Source organism: Arachis ipaensis, chromosome B03, assembly GCF_000816755.2.
Source record: "Arachis ipaensis cultivar K30076 chromosome B03, Araip1.1, whole genome shotgun sequence".
Taxonomy (NCBI): Eukaryota; Viridiplantae; Streptophyta; class Magnoliopsida; order Fabales; family Fabaceae; genus Arachis; species Arachis ipaensis.
The window spans coordinates 29,667,525-29,683,679 of NC_029787.2; the positions used below are offsets into that span (position 1 = coordinate 29,667,525).

At 28.1% G+C, this 16,155-nt stretch overlaps 1 pseudogene; it reads left to right on the forward strand.

Moving 5' to 3' along the window:
* LOC107632766 overlaps positions 1–15,937 on the forward strand; it is a 19,437-nt pseudogene extending 3,500 nt beyond the window's left edge.

Sequence of the window (16,155 nt, forward strand, 5' to 3'; positions counted from 1 at the left end):
TATAACAGATTAATTTTTTTATAAAATCCATAATTTAATATATTATTATAGAATAGTTACTGTCATGAGTGTGCTAATTTGTGAATGAAGTTGAAGAAATAAAATACAAATTTTACATACTCACACCGACGTTACCATATATTTTTTAGTCAGAATTCAACATATAAGTTTAATCACTCATGTGAATAATAATGTTTTAAATGCACATGATACAATTTTTTATAGATATAAATGATATGAATATATTAAATTAACAGGTGTGATTCATTTTAATGTTGCTAACTAAAAATTTTGAAAACATTAAATCACTTCTAGATATATTTATATATATATTGAAAAAATCCATAGGATGCACAAAAATGAAATGAAATTTATGATAAATAAATATATTGTCGTAACAAAAATAAAAAAATAATTTATTATAAAGTTTGAGTCACGAATAACTTATTAAATTGATATGTATGGCTAAAACTAAATAGCTAATACCATTATTAGCTTTGTTTGGGAATATAAAAATCAATAATACTTTATTAATTAAGAGAATGATTTATTAATTGTACAGAAAGATTAGCAATTTAATAAAAAAATAATTACATCGATAAAACACATAATATAAGTTCTATTTATGATTAATGACTAATAACAAAATTTGATTAATAACGTGAACTGTAGAACACATAAGTATTTGAAATATTAAGTATTCTCTTAATATTTTAAAAAGTGAAAATTTAAATATATATTATTTTTTAAATATTAAAAAGATTTAATACTTTGTTATTTAAAAATTAAGATAATAATTAGGATAATGAATTAAGATTTTCAATTTTTTTTAAAATGTATAACGTATCAATTATGATATAAAGATAAATACGTTAATAAAAAGAAATACATTCATAAATCACATAAATAAAATAATAAAATATGAAAAAATAAAAAAATCATTAACTATACACATAAATTTTTTGCATTGTAGGGCTTATAGTAAAATTAATTAGTGACTTAAAATTAAAAAATAAAATACAATAATAAGTATATATATAAAACACTTAAAATAATAGAATTGTTCACAAACTTTGACTAATAATTTACCATATTTTTTGTTGTTACCTAAAATATTTTATTTTGTCATTGTATATAGCATCCAAAATCTTGTATAACGTGAAAGTAAATTATATATAATTAATTTTGGAGGGACATTTGTAAATAAATTTTAAGATAAAATAATTATGATAAAAATATATTCAATCATAAAAGAATTATAATATATTGTGTTCAGTCATTACATTTCTAAGATAGTAAAGTCGAAAAGCATTAAAAAATAAATTTTACCTAATAAATATGACAAAAAAAATTTAATGATAAAACATTTTTTTTACAAAGATTATAAACAACAGAAACACAGCTTCTTCCCTACATTATCACCACAGATTTGACACAATCACTTTTAAAGCTGTCATTCAAAGTACATTGACTTTGTTCATTATTAATAAGAATAAACTCTCCACACTAACTAAAATTCCAAACCGTCAAATTTGGCTTTTTATTCTTTTGCGATTAAAATTAACATCATGACCTAAAATCAGAATTTTTCAGTGCTTCAAATAATTAAGATTTACTTATAGTAATAATTTGACCACAAAAAATATAAAAATACAATTAATAAAATAAAAAATGCAGAGAACATTATTTATAAGATTATTTATGTTTATCAATACACTCAAGATATTTTATAAAAAAAAAATATTAAGAGTTATCCTATATATCATTATTATAAGACAAAAGTGCATTACTCGTAACGAGTCCTATTTTTTCAGAAGAGCACGTATAACCCCAAACACTGTTTTCGGAGATTTGAAAGAACAAGTTTAAGCCATGTTTCTTTCCATTTAGCCGTATGCGTGTTCGCAGTATTTTTTATTTTTAATATTGGATTAATAATGGTATTTTTTTGAATGATGAACTCCTGTGGTATTTTAAAATATGGGATAATTTAAGTTAGAGAATAGAAATCAGATCGTCCGATTCGTAAGAGGTATAAAAATCAGATCGATTCTTGAAACAAAAATAGAACCCTCTGATTTTTGTACTCAAATCCTCTGATTTGTGTATTCCAGAATTTTTTAATTTTTAAACACAAATCGAAGTGTACTCCAAATTTTTTATTTTTGAACACAAATAAAAAATATCAAAAATTATAATATTAAAATATATGATTAAGATGAATGCTATTCTACCTGTTTAAATTTTGGTGTTTGCTATGTTGCCTAAAAAATATTGTCTAATTATTAAAATAGATAAAATAATTAATTTTAATTTTAAAAATATAAAAGTTAAAAAATTTTAAATATTTTAAAGTTACTATAAAAAGTAATTTAGGCAAAAATTAAGTACCAAACAAAAAGCACCATAAAATTGGCCATCAAATATTACGTATTTTGTCACTCTGTCAGCACCATTTACTTTTTTCTAATTAAAAAGAAAAAACCCTAGGACAGTAATCCAATAATAGATGAGTACACACTTAGATAGTCTCAAGACTCTCAACCATATTTAACAAAAATAAATAAAAAGAGTAAAGTATCGTTTTTATCTCTAATGTTTAGGATAAATTTTAAAGTTATCCATAACGTTTAAATCGTCTTAGTTCTTAACGTTTTAAAATTGACTCAATGTTGTCTTGTCGTTAAAGATCTGTTAGTAAAATTGACGACGGGATAAAATTGAGACGACTTTAAAACGTTAGGCACTTAAATAGGACGAAAACGTTAGGGACAAAAATGATATATAGAAATAAATTTTAATTTTATCTTTCAATAATATCAATCTTTTACGGTACATAGTTATTTAATTATTTTTTAATCACATCAAGTAAATTATACTTAATCTTATTACTTTTATTCTAAATAATTTTTTTTTTATAATTTTACTCTTAAAAATTTACTCATCATAAAATGTTTGTGGAATGACTAGTACATAAATTTGTGGAGAAAAATGATACATATATAATAAAGTAATGTGATTCTAGTTATTCTACAAATATTTCATGATGAGTAAAAATCTTTAATAAAGTAAAATTATAAAAAAATTATTTAGAATCAAAGTAATGTGATTAAGTGTAATTTACTTAGATATGGTTAAAAAATAATTGAATAACTATGTACTGTAAAAGATTAATATTAGTGAAGGATAAAATTAAAATTTATTTCTATGTATCATTTTTGTCCCCCAACGTTTTCGTCCTATTTAAGTCCCTAACATTTTAAAATCATCTCAATTTTGTTCCGCCGTCAATTCCGTTAACACATCCCTCAGCAGGACAATATTGAGTCAATTTTAAAACGTTAAAGACTTAAATAAGACACACGATTTAAACGTTAGGAATAATTTTGGGACTTATCCCAAACGTTGAAGACAAAAATGATACATTATTCTAAACAAAAATCTAAAGTATATATAACGATATCATGCATGTTAAAATACATTTAATATATAATATTTAAAGTTGTTATTCATAGGTGAATAAACCTATATGAATTTTATCCAATCCTATGAAAAAAACATGTAAGTTATTATTTATGATGTGTCACATTTTAATTGGTCATTATCTTAATCATAGTTGGATTATTTTGTAATTTGTTATTTGAAATGGGTAATGATATAATTTCTTAAAATATCAAAATTCTGGTACCGTTAATTGAAGCATCTTTCCACTCATCCATTGTTTCTTCGTAGCTTCGGTCCTTCCAAGCATCGCCGTGGTGTCAAGAAGCGAGTCATCATCATCTACTACCCTCTCACGCAATCTCTCTTTCTTCATCCCTTAACGACGTCGTTGAATTCCCGTACTCAGTAGCTTTGCCGTCCTATTTAATATAGTCAGCGCCGACGTCATCGCTATCTCTTATCCTCTCTCTCTCTCACTCGATTCCTCTTTCTGCCGTGAATCACTCTTTACTCATATAAGTAATGTTTAGTTTGGTTATTAAATTTTTTCATTAAAATAAATCTTTATTTAATTACATGATAGAACATATATAAATATGTAAAATATAATATAATAAAATAACTCTATTTAGAGTACTTAAAAGTATAATTAAAATCAGGAAAAATATATCTTTTGTCGTACATAAATTATTTAAAAAAAATAAATTGTTAAAATTAATAATACAAATTCAAAATGATAAAATCTAACTTTCTTATAAGTATTTTTTATAGTATTTTTATTCTTTTAATTTTTAATTTATTCGTACTTTATTATTTAATTAAGAGGTAATGACCAAATCAGTACCCGAAAGATTCAAACGCTGACATTTTGGTACCTCACTATTGTTATTGACAAAATGGTCCTTAAAAGATTTTAAAATTTGACAAGCATACCCACGAGTTCACCGGAGCACATTTCCGGCAAGCACAGTGCTGACATGGCCACTGGTCAAATTTTAAAATCTTTTAAGGACCATTTTGTCAATAACAATAGTGAGGTACCAAAATGTCAGCGTTTGAATCTTTCGGGTACTGATTTGGTCATTACCTCTTTAATTAATGATTAAGGAAAAGTCTAGGGGCCAGCAACTTTTCCAAATTCTGGCCAGCATATAACCAGCAAAGAAAAGTGAGCCATTGGATGAAATTTCACACTAATCTTACACCATTAAAATCATCATTGATGGCTATTTGATGGCTACAAATCACAAAAATTGCTGCCCCCTAGCACTCCTCAATGATTAAATAAATTATTTGCATGAGAAATTATTTTTTGTATTATCTTAAAGAAGAGACCAATATGCCAATGAGTTATAGCTCAAATGGCATAATCTTTCCATATTCAATTAAGAGGTTGCGGGTTCGAGTCTCCTATCTTTGATAAAGAAAAGAGAAGAGACCAATATAACAGTTTAAAAAATAATATAAAAATAAAATTTTAAATAAAAAATATTTAATATTAAAAATTTTAAATACAAAAATAAATTGTATAAATATTTAAGAGATAAATATAAAATACATTCCATCACGTAATTAAATAAAGATATATTTTTTTAATAAAAAAATTTAATAACCAAATTAACCATTAATTATGTGGGTAAGCAGTGATCCATGACAAAAAGAGGTGTTGTCTATACTGGGAAGGACGGCAAAGTTACTGGCGACGGAATTCAACGACGTGACTAAGGGATGATGCACTGAAAAAAGAGAGATTATGTGGGAGGGCAATAGATGGCGACGACGTCGGCGCTTCTTGTCACGAAAGCGACGGTGCTTGGAAGGACTGAATCTAGGTGATGAAGTAATGAAGAAAGAATGGAGGAGTGGAAATGTGTTTCAATTAACGACAGTGAAGTTTTGATATTTTAAGAAATTATATCATTTCCAATCTCAAATAATAAATTATAAAATAACCCAACTATGGTTAAGATAACGACCAATTACAAGAGAGTGGATTCGATGGTCACAGAACGTTTGGATCATTAAATGGTCAATAATAAAACATGTTTTTTAAATCTTTTAATAACTGTTAAATAGTCCTTATCTAATTTTAATTACAAATTAATCCCTTATAAAATTAGATAATTATAAAATTTATTTTTTATTTTATAAATCATTATTTTATCATTCATCTATCATGTTTATTAATAATCAAAAACTAAAATAATAACAAATTAGATCTTTCATTAATCGTAATAAATATTTTGCAATCTTAATCGATCATAATTTTATCATTGATCCGTTACATACGTATTGGATCGGAAAAATCGTGTTTGTTAAAAATTCAATCAATTAGAATTGATACACAATCGATTGAATTTTGCAAGGCATGTGGAATTTTTCCTATTCAATCGATTGGTTATATTACCCAATCGATTGAAATCATCAAAGCAATCTGGGTTTAGTTAATTCAATCGATTGGTTCTGTTACCCAATCGATTGACTTACGCCCTTACTTATTAGAATGATATATGAAAGTTTAATCGTTGGTATGATAATACAATTGATTGAAGTTTGTACGCGACTAATGGTATTTTTCAGTTCAATCCATTGTTATGAGCATTCAATCGATTTAAATGTGACGTGAATAAGGTTTTTTTCTGCATTCAATCGATTGGTATGATAATACAATCGATTAAATTTTGATATGCGCTATATATTAAGCCTGATAACCATCCGTATTCAGCCTCCTTTCCCTTTTTAAATTTTACAACTTCATTTCTACATAACCTCTCTTCTCTCTCTAAATCCACAAAACTTCTCTCTTCTTCTCCAATCTCATCAACATCCACTCCAAACAACATACATATTATTAATCCTCATCCAAATCCTTACAAAACCCACCAAACCAATATTCCAAAATGGCCAGAACTAAAAATGCAAAAAAAGCTAGGATTGAGGGTGAAAGTTCTGCATTCACCAATTTATAACTTTAATATTAAATTAAAGATAATATTAGAGTATTTAAATCAAAATAAAAACTTAAAAATTAAAGATAGAATTTTAAAGATAAGATAGATGAATAATAAAATAATAATTTATAAACACGAGTAGGAAAATTGAGAACGGCGTAACATATAACGTAGTGCACAATTCAATCAATTGGATAACACAACCAACCGATTGAATTGTGAAAATCTATATTGCTTTGGAAGACTTAAATCAATTGGGTAACACAACCAATCGATTGAATTATGAGACCTCATATTTCTTTGAAGCCTTCAATCGATTGGGTAACATGAACAATCGATTGAATTAGAAAAAATCTACATTCTAATCATCGTTCAATCAATTGTGTAAAAGTTACAATTGATTGATTTTTGAGAAAATCATACTATCGTCCAACATTCAATCGATTGTTTTGTGGAAACCTGAATTCCAATCGATTGAATTATGGAAAATCTGAAATTCAATCAATTGTTTTATTAATCCAATCGATTGATTTTATAAGAAACACGATTTCATAATCCTATACGAATGTAACGGATCAAAAACAAAGTTTTAATCGATTATGATTGCCAAAAAATTATTATGATTAATGGAATATCTAATTCATTATTGTTTTTATTTTTTATTATGATAGATGAATGATAAAATAATGATTTATAAAATAAAAAATAGATTTTATAATTAAATAATATATAAGGGATTAATTTGTAATTAAAATTAGATAAAGACTATTTAGCAGTTATTAAAAAACTTAAAAAATATGTTTTATTATGGGACCATTTAATGGTCCAAACGTCCTGGGACCATCGAATCCTTTACTTAGGTAGTGTTTGTTTGCAAGACAGAGACCAAGAGACAGAGACAGAGAGACAGAGACAGAAATCCAATTCAGTATTGTGTTTGGTGTAGAATTGTACAAGACTGATTTATGTCTATAAGTCTGTCACTAATTGTGTTCGGTTATGTTACTAAGGAACATAATTAATAGTGATCATTACGTAAATAAATAAAGCAAATAAATGTATAAATATTAACCATAAACAATGAATAAAGACAGATATATCACACATAATGCCGCTAGGGCCTTCTTTGTTTAACCATAAAGAGTACAATAGTAATAACAATCATATAGCAGCATAAATATAGTCATCTTAAAATAGTAAATACATAATAGTTAGGGTAAAAAACATAAATAAGTCAAGGGGAGAATAATTTTACACAAATCAATCAAAGCAAAATCTGATTCATCAATCAACCAAATCATGTTTATATGTAGTTCGAACCTACCTGCTTCGAATTTGGATTGCATGTAATTCGAATCACATAGATTCGAATTACTCACTAACACTCAAAGCAATATGGTAGCGTTTGGTGGAGAGACAGAGACGAAAAGACTGAGACTGAGAGACAGAGACTAAGAGATAGGGATTGAAATAAATCTCAGTATTTTGTTTGGTACAAAATGGGAGACAGGAATTGAAACAAGAATGAAACTCTAATTTAATTTGTACAAAGGGTAAAATTGGAATTAATTAATTGAAATGAAAGTATTTTAGGTATAAAATGTTATTAAAGTTTCAGTCTCCATCTCTAAAAATTTTAGTCCCTTGTGTCCCTACTTTTTGGAGGTACTGAAATACTGAAATTTTAGAGACAGAGACAGAAATTTTAGTACCAGTCTCTGAACTAACAAACACAATACTGAATCTCAGTCTCTCAGTCTCTGTCTCAGTACCTCAAAACAAACGCTACCTATAATTCGAATTCAGCTGATTCGAATTAGGCAACAACATGTAATTCGAATCAAGTTGATTTGAACTACTTCTATGCAGGTCATTCAACGTAATTCGAAGTGGATTAATTCGAACTACACCTGAATATTTTTTTATAAATTTTTTTAATAAATTTATTTAAATTATACCACAAAAAAATATTTTATTGTATACAAAATAATTAAAAAAATGGCTTAAAAGATGTTAGGAGTACTATAAAAATTTGTAATGTCCTAATGACTTAGGATATTAAAGAAATACTCTACATAGTCAACAATAATTTAAAAATTAAAATAAATATAGTTATAATCCGTATTTACCTAAAATACTAGAATATTACAAACTTTTATAATACTCTTAATATTTTTTAAGCCATTTTTAAAAATTATTTTGCATAAAAAAGGGCTTAAAATGGCTTAAAATGCCCTTTATTCTATGCAAAACAATTTTTAAAAAATGGCTTAAAAGATGTTAAGAGTACTATAAAAATTTGTAATGTCCTAATGACTTAGGATATTAAAGAAATACTCTACATAGTCAACAATAATTTAAAAATTAAAATAATATAGTTATAACCCGTATTTACCTAAAATACTAGAATATTACAAACTTTTATAGTACTCTTAACATTTTTAAGCCATTTTTTTAAATTGTTTTGCATAGAAAATGGCTTAAAATGGCTTAAAATGCCCTTTATTCTATACAAAATAATTTTTAAAAAAATGGCTTAAAAAATGTTAGGAGTACTATAAAAATTTGTAATGTCCTAATGACTTAGACATTAAAGAAATACTCTACATAGTCAATAATAATTTAAAAATTAAAATAAATATAGTTATAACCAGTATTTACCTAAATTACTAGAATATTACAAATTTTTATAGTACCCATAACATTTTTTAAGACATTTTTTTAAAAATTGTTTTGCATAGAATAAAGGAAATTTTAAGCCATTTTCTATGCAAAATAATTTTAAAAAATGGCTTCAAAAATGTTAGGAGTACTATAAAAGTTTGTAATATTCTAGTATTTTAGGTAAATACGGGTTATAACTATATTTATTTTAATTTTTAAATTATTATTGACTACGTAAGGTATTTCTTTAATATCCTAAGTCATTAGGACATTACAAACTTTTATAGTACTCCTAACATTTTTAAGCCATTTTTTTTAAAAAAAATTGTTTTGCATAGAGTAAAGGACATTTTAAGTCATTTTAAGCCATTTTCTATGCAAAATAATTTAAAAAAATGGCTTAAAAAATGTTAGGAGTACTATAAAAGTTTGTNTAAAAATTATTCAGGTGTAGCTCGAATTAATCCACTTCGAATTACGATGAATGGCGTGCATGGAAGTAGTTCGAATCAACTTGATTCGAATTACATGTTGCTGCCTAATTCGAATCAGTTGAATTCGAATTATGTTATTTTGAGTGTCAGTGAGTAATTCGAATCCATGTGATTCGAATTACATGCAATCCAAGTTTGAAGCAGGTAGGTTCAAACTACATATAAACGCTGGTTTGGTTGATTGATGAATCAGATTTTGTTTTGGTTGATTTGTGTAAAATTATTCTTCCCTTGGCTTATTTATGTTTTTTACCCTAATAGTTATATACATATATTATTACATACGACATTCTGAGTCTTGACCCATTCAAAAATTTCCTTGTCTGGCAGCCGAGCAAACAAGAAAAATAGTCAAGTCTTATTTCTCAAAAAAAACTCTAATAAAAAGGACGAAAAAACACTCTTACCTCTAAAGCATCGCATTATTCTTGGTGTTATCACAACGTAAAGCATTCCTCTAAGCTCCGTCGCTGAGCTTTCATGGTCGTGGATACCCTTGGCTAAGGTGGGATGACTGAAAAGGACCACTGGGACGCCATTCAGAAGCAGAGTTGTAAGAAACAGTTGGGTTAAAGAGCGATCTAGGAAGTGGAGAGAGATAAAATGGTTGGGTAGAATGTACAAAGGGATACATGATTCAACCAGTCAAACAAACTCGAGAATCTGGGTTGTGGGAAGGCTACTTCAGCGTTTAGTGAACGTTACCATCAGCTTCATCTGTAGGAGCAGTAAAGAAAATGTAGTGAGAACCTACAATTTCTAGTATACTAACAAAGAAATGATCAGTTCATCTATCGGTCCTAGGATAACCTTTTTCAATCGGGACAGTCTTGTATTTTACTACTCTGACCCTAGGTTTTAGAGTATCAGTCTATTTATGTCTAGTACCATAGTCATCCTTATAGCAATCAAACAATAATAGCAAACAATCACAAACAAGTCACTGCTCATAAGTATAGAGTATAATCACAAAGCACAATCATAAAAAATATGCGGCAAATAATATGATGCATATCTAACCTAGGTAGGCCATGAGATCACGTGTTGGTTCACTTCAAGAAACTCTTCGAAAATCGTTGAATTTATCAACGTATTTACGAAAAAATTTGCCAGTATATGTATTATCGTCGGATTTAGTGATAGACAATTTCGGACGGTAAAAAAGCTCACTGGTAACGAGTTACTATCAGACATTTTCATTCAAGAGTTTTGAGAAGGCGCCATTAGACAACTTTAATTTATCCTACATCCATCACAAAACTCTATCCTAAAAAAAATTAAGTCCAACATAAAACTTAAACAAATTTAATATATTTATAGCCAAAAAACTAATTTGAGCACTACATGAATAACCCACAAAATTAAATATCATGAATAACCCATGATAAAAATTATACCAAAGAAAAAAAACAAAATCCTGATAAAGAAATTATGTTAGTAACTTCACTAAATTACATGAAGTAACATATTGAACCTAAATAATCCTACTTACCTTAAATTTTATTACAACCCCATAAATTATAATCTAAAATAACTAAATTTTTATTAAATGAAATCACAACTCTAATCACTATGTAAATAGTCAATACATAAATATACCCAAAAATTAATTAAAATCTTGATTAATTAACATATTGAACATAAATAATGCTAATTACCTTAAATTTTTTTAAAACTCTATGTATAACATATTCTAAAGTAAATAAAATTTTATTAGATGAAAAAAATATTATTACAATATAATCACAAGAGAAAAATACGCATATTTAAAAATATTTTTTATTAACCCTATCAAAGAAATAAATAAATTAAATTTGTAGAAATATATATATAAAGAACCTGGATGCAGTGGTGGCAGTTTAAGCACGATGGTAGTGGTGGTGGTAATGGCGCAAGGATAGCAACGGTGGCGAGTTCGGTGGCTAAAAAGGGTTAGGGTTAGAGCTTGTAACAAATAATTTAAAAAAAAAAAAACACAATGTTAGGTTAGGATCTTTACCTAAAGGTGACATGGTAGGCAAAGATGGAGCCAACAAAGGATAACCGATGGGGTGGGACACACGCACGCACGCACGCAGATAGTAATGTTGGCTTCATTAAACGAGACGGTGCGTTCCATCAAAATGGGTTACCGTCAGAAATTACCATCGAAAAATCCGATGGTAAAAGGTGGGCCAATTTAAATATATCACGTGCCATCTGCTACAGTCATCTTCTAGCAGAAATATGAATTCAATAGTAATTTTTTATTGATGCATCCTATCATACCCTCACTATTAGAGTGTCGCACTTCTGGTTTCGTCACGTTGATAGCGAGAGGATGCAAGACCCCGGATTTTCAAAAATTAAATAATAAGTTATTTTACGATTTATTATATTTAATCAAGATTATATTTTCAGAGATTTTTACAAATAAATCGAGTAATTTCTTAATTATAATTTGAAGTTTTAGTAATTAAAAAATAATGGAAATTTTATACACTATATTTTGAATATTTAGTTTCGAACCTTATTTTATAAATAAAGAAAATTAATTTAATTAAAAGACTAAGAAATTACCTACAAAGATAAAGGATTACGCTATGAGAAAGGCATGAGAGTGTAAGCATCCTCCTTCTTCCTTGATCATTATTCTCTCATCTTAATTCTTCTAATTTCTCTACTCTTTATTCTTTCCAGGTGATAATTGATACCAAAAGTGCAGAGAGATTGTACAGGATATACATAGTTCCATACATACCTCTTCTTTTTTTCTTTACAATTCAATCATATAAACCAAAATTTTTCAAAAACATTCTTCTGTTTACTTATATTGTTATTATATCCTACTTCAATTCAAATTCTGAAACACTTTAATTGATTCTTCCATCATAAAACTGCTATCTCAAATCACAATTTTTATCGAAGTTAAATGACCATTTTTAAATTGGTTCAAAGTATGATTTTAAACTGTTATTTTAATTGGGTATATGATCAAAATAAAAGTTTTTGAGTTATTCAAAAAGGCGGTTTAAATTTTCATAATTTTAAAAATGTCATTAAAAGTAAATTTTCATAATAAAGTGCCAAAATAAATAAAAATTTAAAATCTCATTATTGTTAAATTGCCTTATTATTCATTGTTTTATATTGTTAAATTTTTTCCTCAACCGCTTGTTTTATTCTTTGCAAAATTGCATTTTTTTTTACTTAGAAATATGGATAAAAATAGAAAATTAAACCTAAGATTAGTCATAACATCATCTTCATAAATGAAACATCATCATAATGCTTTACAAATATAGTTTTCACTTTATCAGTTATAATAATAAGTAATAACAGATGGCTGCGCTTTATGATTTAATGTAGAACCCTTGTTGCTGACTCGCTCCTCTTGAAGATCTACCTGCTAACACCAATTTGCAGCCAATAAAAACGCAAACATCAATTTGATAAGTATTAACTAACTACAACTGCAACACATTTTAATTAACATTTTTAGTTATTAGCTCAAATTTTATTAATTTTGAGCAAGGAAATTTTATACTTATATTAACTTTTTTCTTTTAATATAAGAAATGAATTTTTTTTCTACCATTCTTTAGATGGTTGAATTTGTGGTATTTGTTACTTTGTTATTTTTAACCAATCAATTTTTATAAATAATCATATATGTGATGAACCTCAGCTCGAAGATCAATTTCTTCTGCAAGCTAAGACCGAAAAAGAAAAAATGGAATCCAGAAATATTGCATAACACAAAAAATAAAATAAAATACGAACAACATACAACAATAGCCTGCTAAGACAAATAAGAATAGTTTTTTTTTTTTTTAAGAACAGACTTTCATTCATAGAAATTATCAAATGACACTTACTTATTACAAATAAAAGCTTGAGAGAGAGAGAGAGAAAGAGAGAGAGAGAGAGAGAGAGACCTATGCTATGGCTCAATAGTTGTGATTCAAAGACAAAAGAAGAAAAGAAGAGCAAATGAGCAATATGCAAAAAATAGTTGACAACCACCCTGCCGAAATTTAGAATTCAACAGTGCAGATTAGCAGGTTAAAATGTCACCCTAACTAGTCTTTTTTTATGATTTTAAGGAATTGACCCAGCGAATTCAAATTATTTTGACATCCCTAAGTAGTATGAGTATATGGATATATAGTAGATGAGCATGACTCAAATAAAAAAACAAGTCTACTTATTATATCTTTGTATCTGCAATCTATTTAATTTGATGTAGAATTTTTAGATCTTTTTTTTCTTCTTCTCTATTATTTCACAAACCACATCTCTTTTTATTATTTTGATACTTTTTTTGCTATAATTTTTTAAAAGAACATGGGTTTATGTATTGAAATTTAGTTTTAACTCTTACACTAACATATATATCTTTACTGTATATCTTCAGAACTTTTCTCTAAATCTACTACATTACCTTTTTCAGAGTATAGTAGATATTTATCATCAATACTCATCTTTTTCTACGTGTAAGACTCCGAATTTTCGAAAATTAAATAATAAATTATTTTACAATTTACTCTATTTAATCAAAATCTTATTTTCGGAGATTTTTACATATAAATCGAGTAATTTCTTAATTATAATTTGAATTTCTAGTAACTGAAAAATAATGAAAATTTTATATACTATATTTTGAATATTTAGTTTCGAACTTTATTTTATAAATAAAGAAAATTAATTTAATTATTTCTAATTTTTATTAAATTAATATTTATTTAAAAATAATTTACTAGATGGTGATTAAATGGCATTTCAAAGATAGTTAGTTCGTATTTAAGTTGGTTTTAAATTTATACCCTACCCCTTAATTTTATTAAAATCCCAAACTTTTACTATTACCCTAATTTTACAAACCCTAATTTACACTACCCTACTCTTAGCACACACTTACCTCACCCACTCCCTAACCTACCTAGCCGCCAGCCCCCTTCCCCAAACACACACGCGACATACACACACTAATAGAGAAGGGCAAGAAGAGTGAAAGAAATAGAAAGAGAGAAGGGGAGACTGAGGGAGAAGAAGAGAAAGGAGAGAGGAGCTGCTGCCTTGCCGTCGCCATCTAGATCGCTCCGCCACCGCCGAGTTATTGCCGAGAATAGAGACAGAATGCGTGTGAGAGAGAGAGCCCGAACGCAAGGAGGGAGAAGCTTTTGCTTTTGTTGTCACCGTCGTCGTTGTGAGATCTGCGCCGCTATCATCGTCCTCTTCACAAAGCTACTGCATTAGAGAGGGAGGGTCACGTCCAGCCGCCGTCACCGTCGTTCGTGCTATCACCTCCAGCTATTTTTTCTATTATAAGTTACTGAGGATTTTGTAAGGTTGATGCTTTAGGGTTGAGTTTTCGAGGTTGCATCTTGCTATTAGAATTACTGCTATTGTGGCGGAAGTGGTATAGAGCTGTGGTTGCGGCTTCCACTGTTGCGGACCAAGAGAAAAAGGGTCTTAATGCATTTTGTGGCTTACGGTTTCGACAGTCGAGGTAGGAGCGTTTTCTTAAACTCATTTTACTTTCAAGAATTGTTACAAGTCGATATTAATACAAAAAAGATATTTTTATGATTTCATAAGCCTTATAGATTGAACTAAGTTGCCTTGAATGAATATAATTGCTTGCCTGATTGGTTTATTGATTGATTGAAGATGTTTAGTTGGGTTTTGTACTTGGTTTATGGTTGTTATGATGATGATTAGATTGTGGCTCTTTTTGATTATTGAGTTGGCGTTGTAGTAGTGAATGAAAGATTGATTTGAAAATCTAACTCGTATGTTTTATTGAGGAATGATTTGAGATTTGGAAAATGATTTGATATTAGAATTGGTTTGATTTTGGAAAATAATTTGAGATTTAGAAATGGTTGGGTTTTGAACCCGTTGGAAAGGGTTGAGAAATGGTTTGGATGGGGGTTGAGAAGGGTGATAAAAGTCCAAGTTTTAGAGGAGATGCTACCAAAATTTTATGAGAAATTGAAAGTTTTGTTTTGGTTAAAATTGATTAAATACTTATTTTATTTAATTTTGATTTTACTAAAGGAAGGAGTATGTTTTAAGGCGTTTTAGCGAATTTCTAAGAATTATTAAAGTCTGTTAAATGAGTTTTGAATCTTTTGAAAAGAATCTAAATTTTAAATGGATTTAAAGGAAAAAGGATTTGAGAAAATGTGTTAAATTGAGTGTTGTAAGGAAAGTGGGAATGTTTTGAAATTAAAACTGAAATGGGTAGAAAGACAATGAATGTGACAAGTTTGGCAAGGACAGTGGTCGATCCCACTTGTCTATAATTTCTCGCTGGTTGCATGTGACAGGGCACGTATTTCTTCTAATGGTGACAGTACACGTATTCCCTCTAATAGTGACAAGGCACTCTCCCTCTAATGGCCAGCCGATTTGCTGAGATGTTAGTGCGCAACCTCAGCCACCAGAACCTTCACCTTATATAGGTGGCTCGGCCTCAACTAGAATAAAGTAAGGGGAGGCGTGCTCAGGGGTGTGTTACCTAGAGGGGTTGGCGTCAATTAGAGTCTCTTTAGTGCCCTCTTCATGACTTTTGGCTTCTGTGCCTACCACCTTGCCACTACTTATATTGATAACCA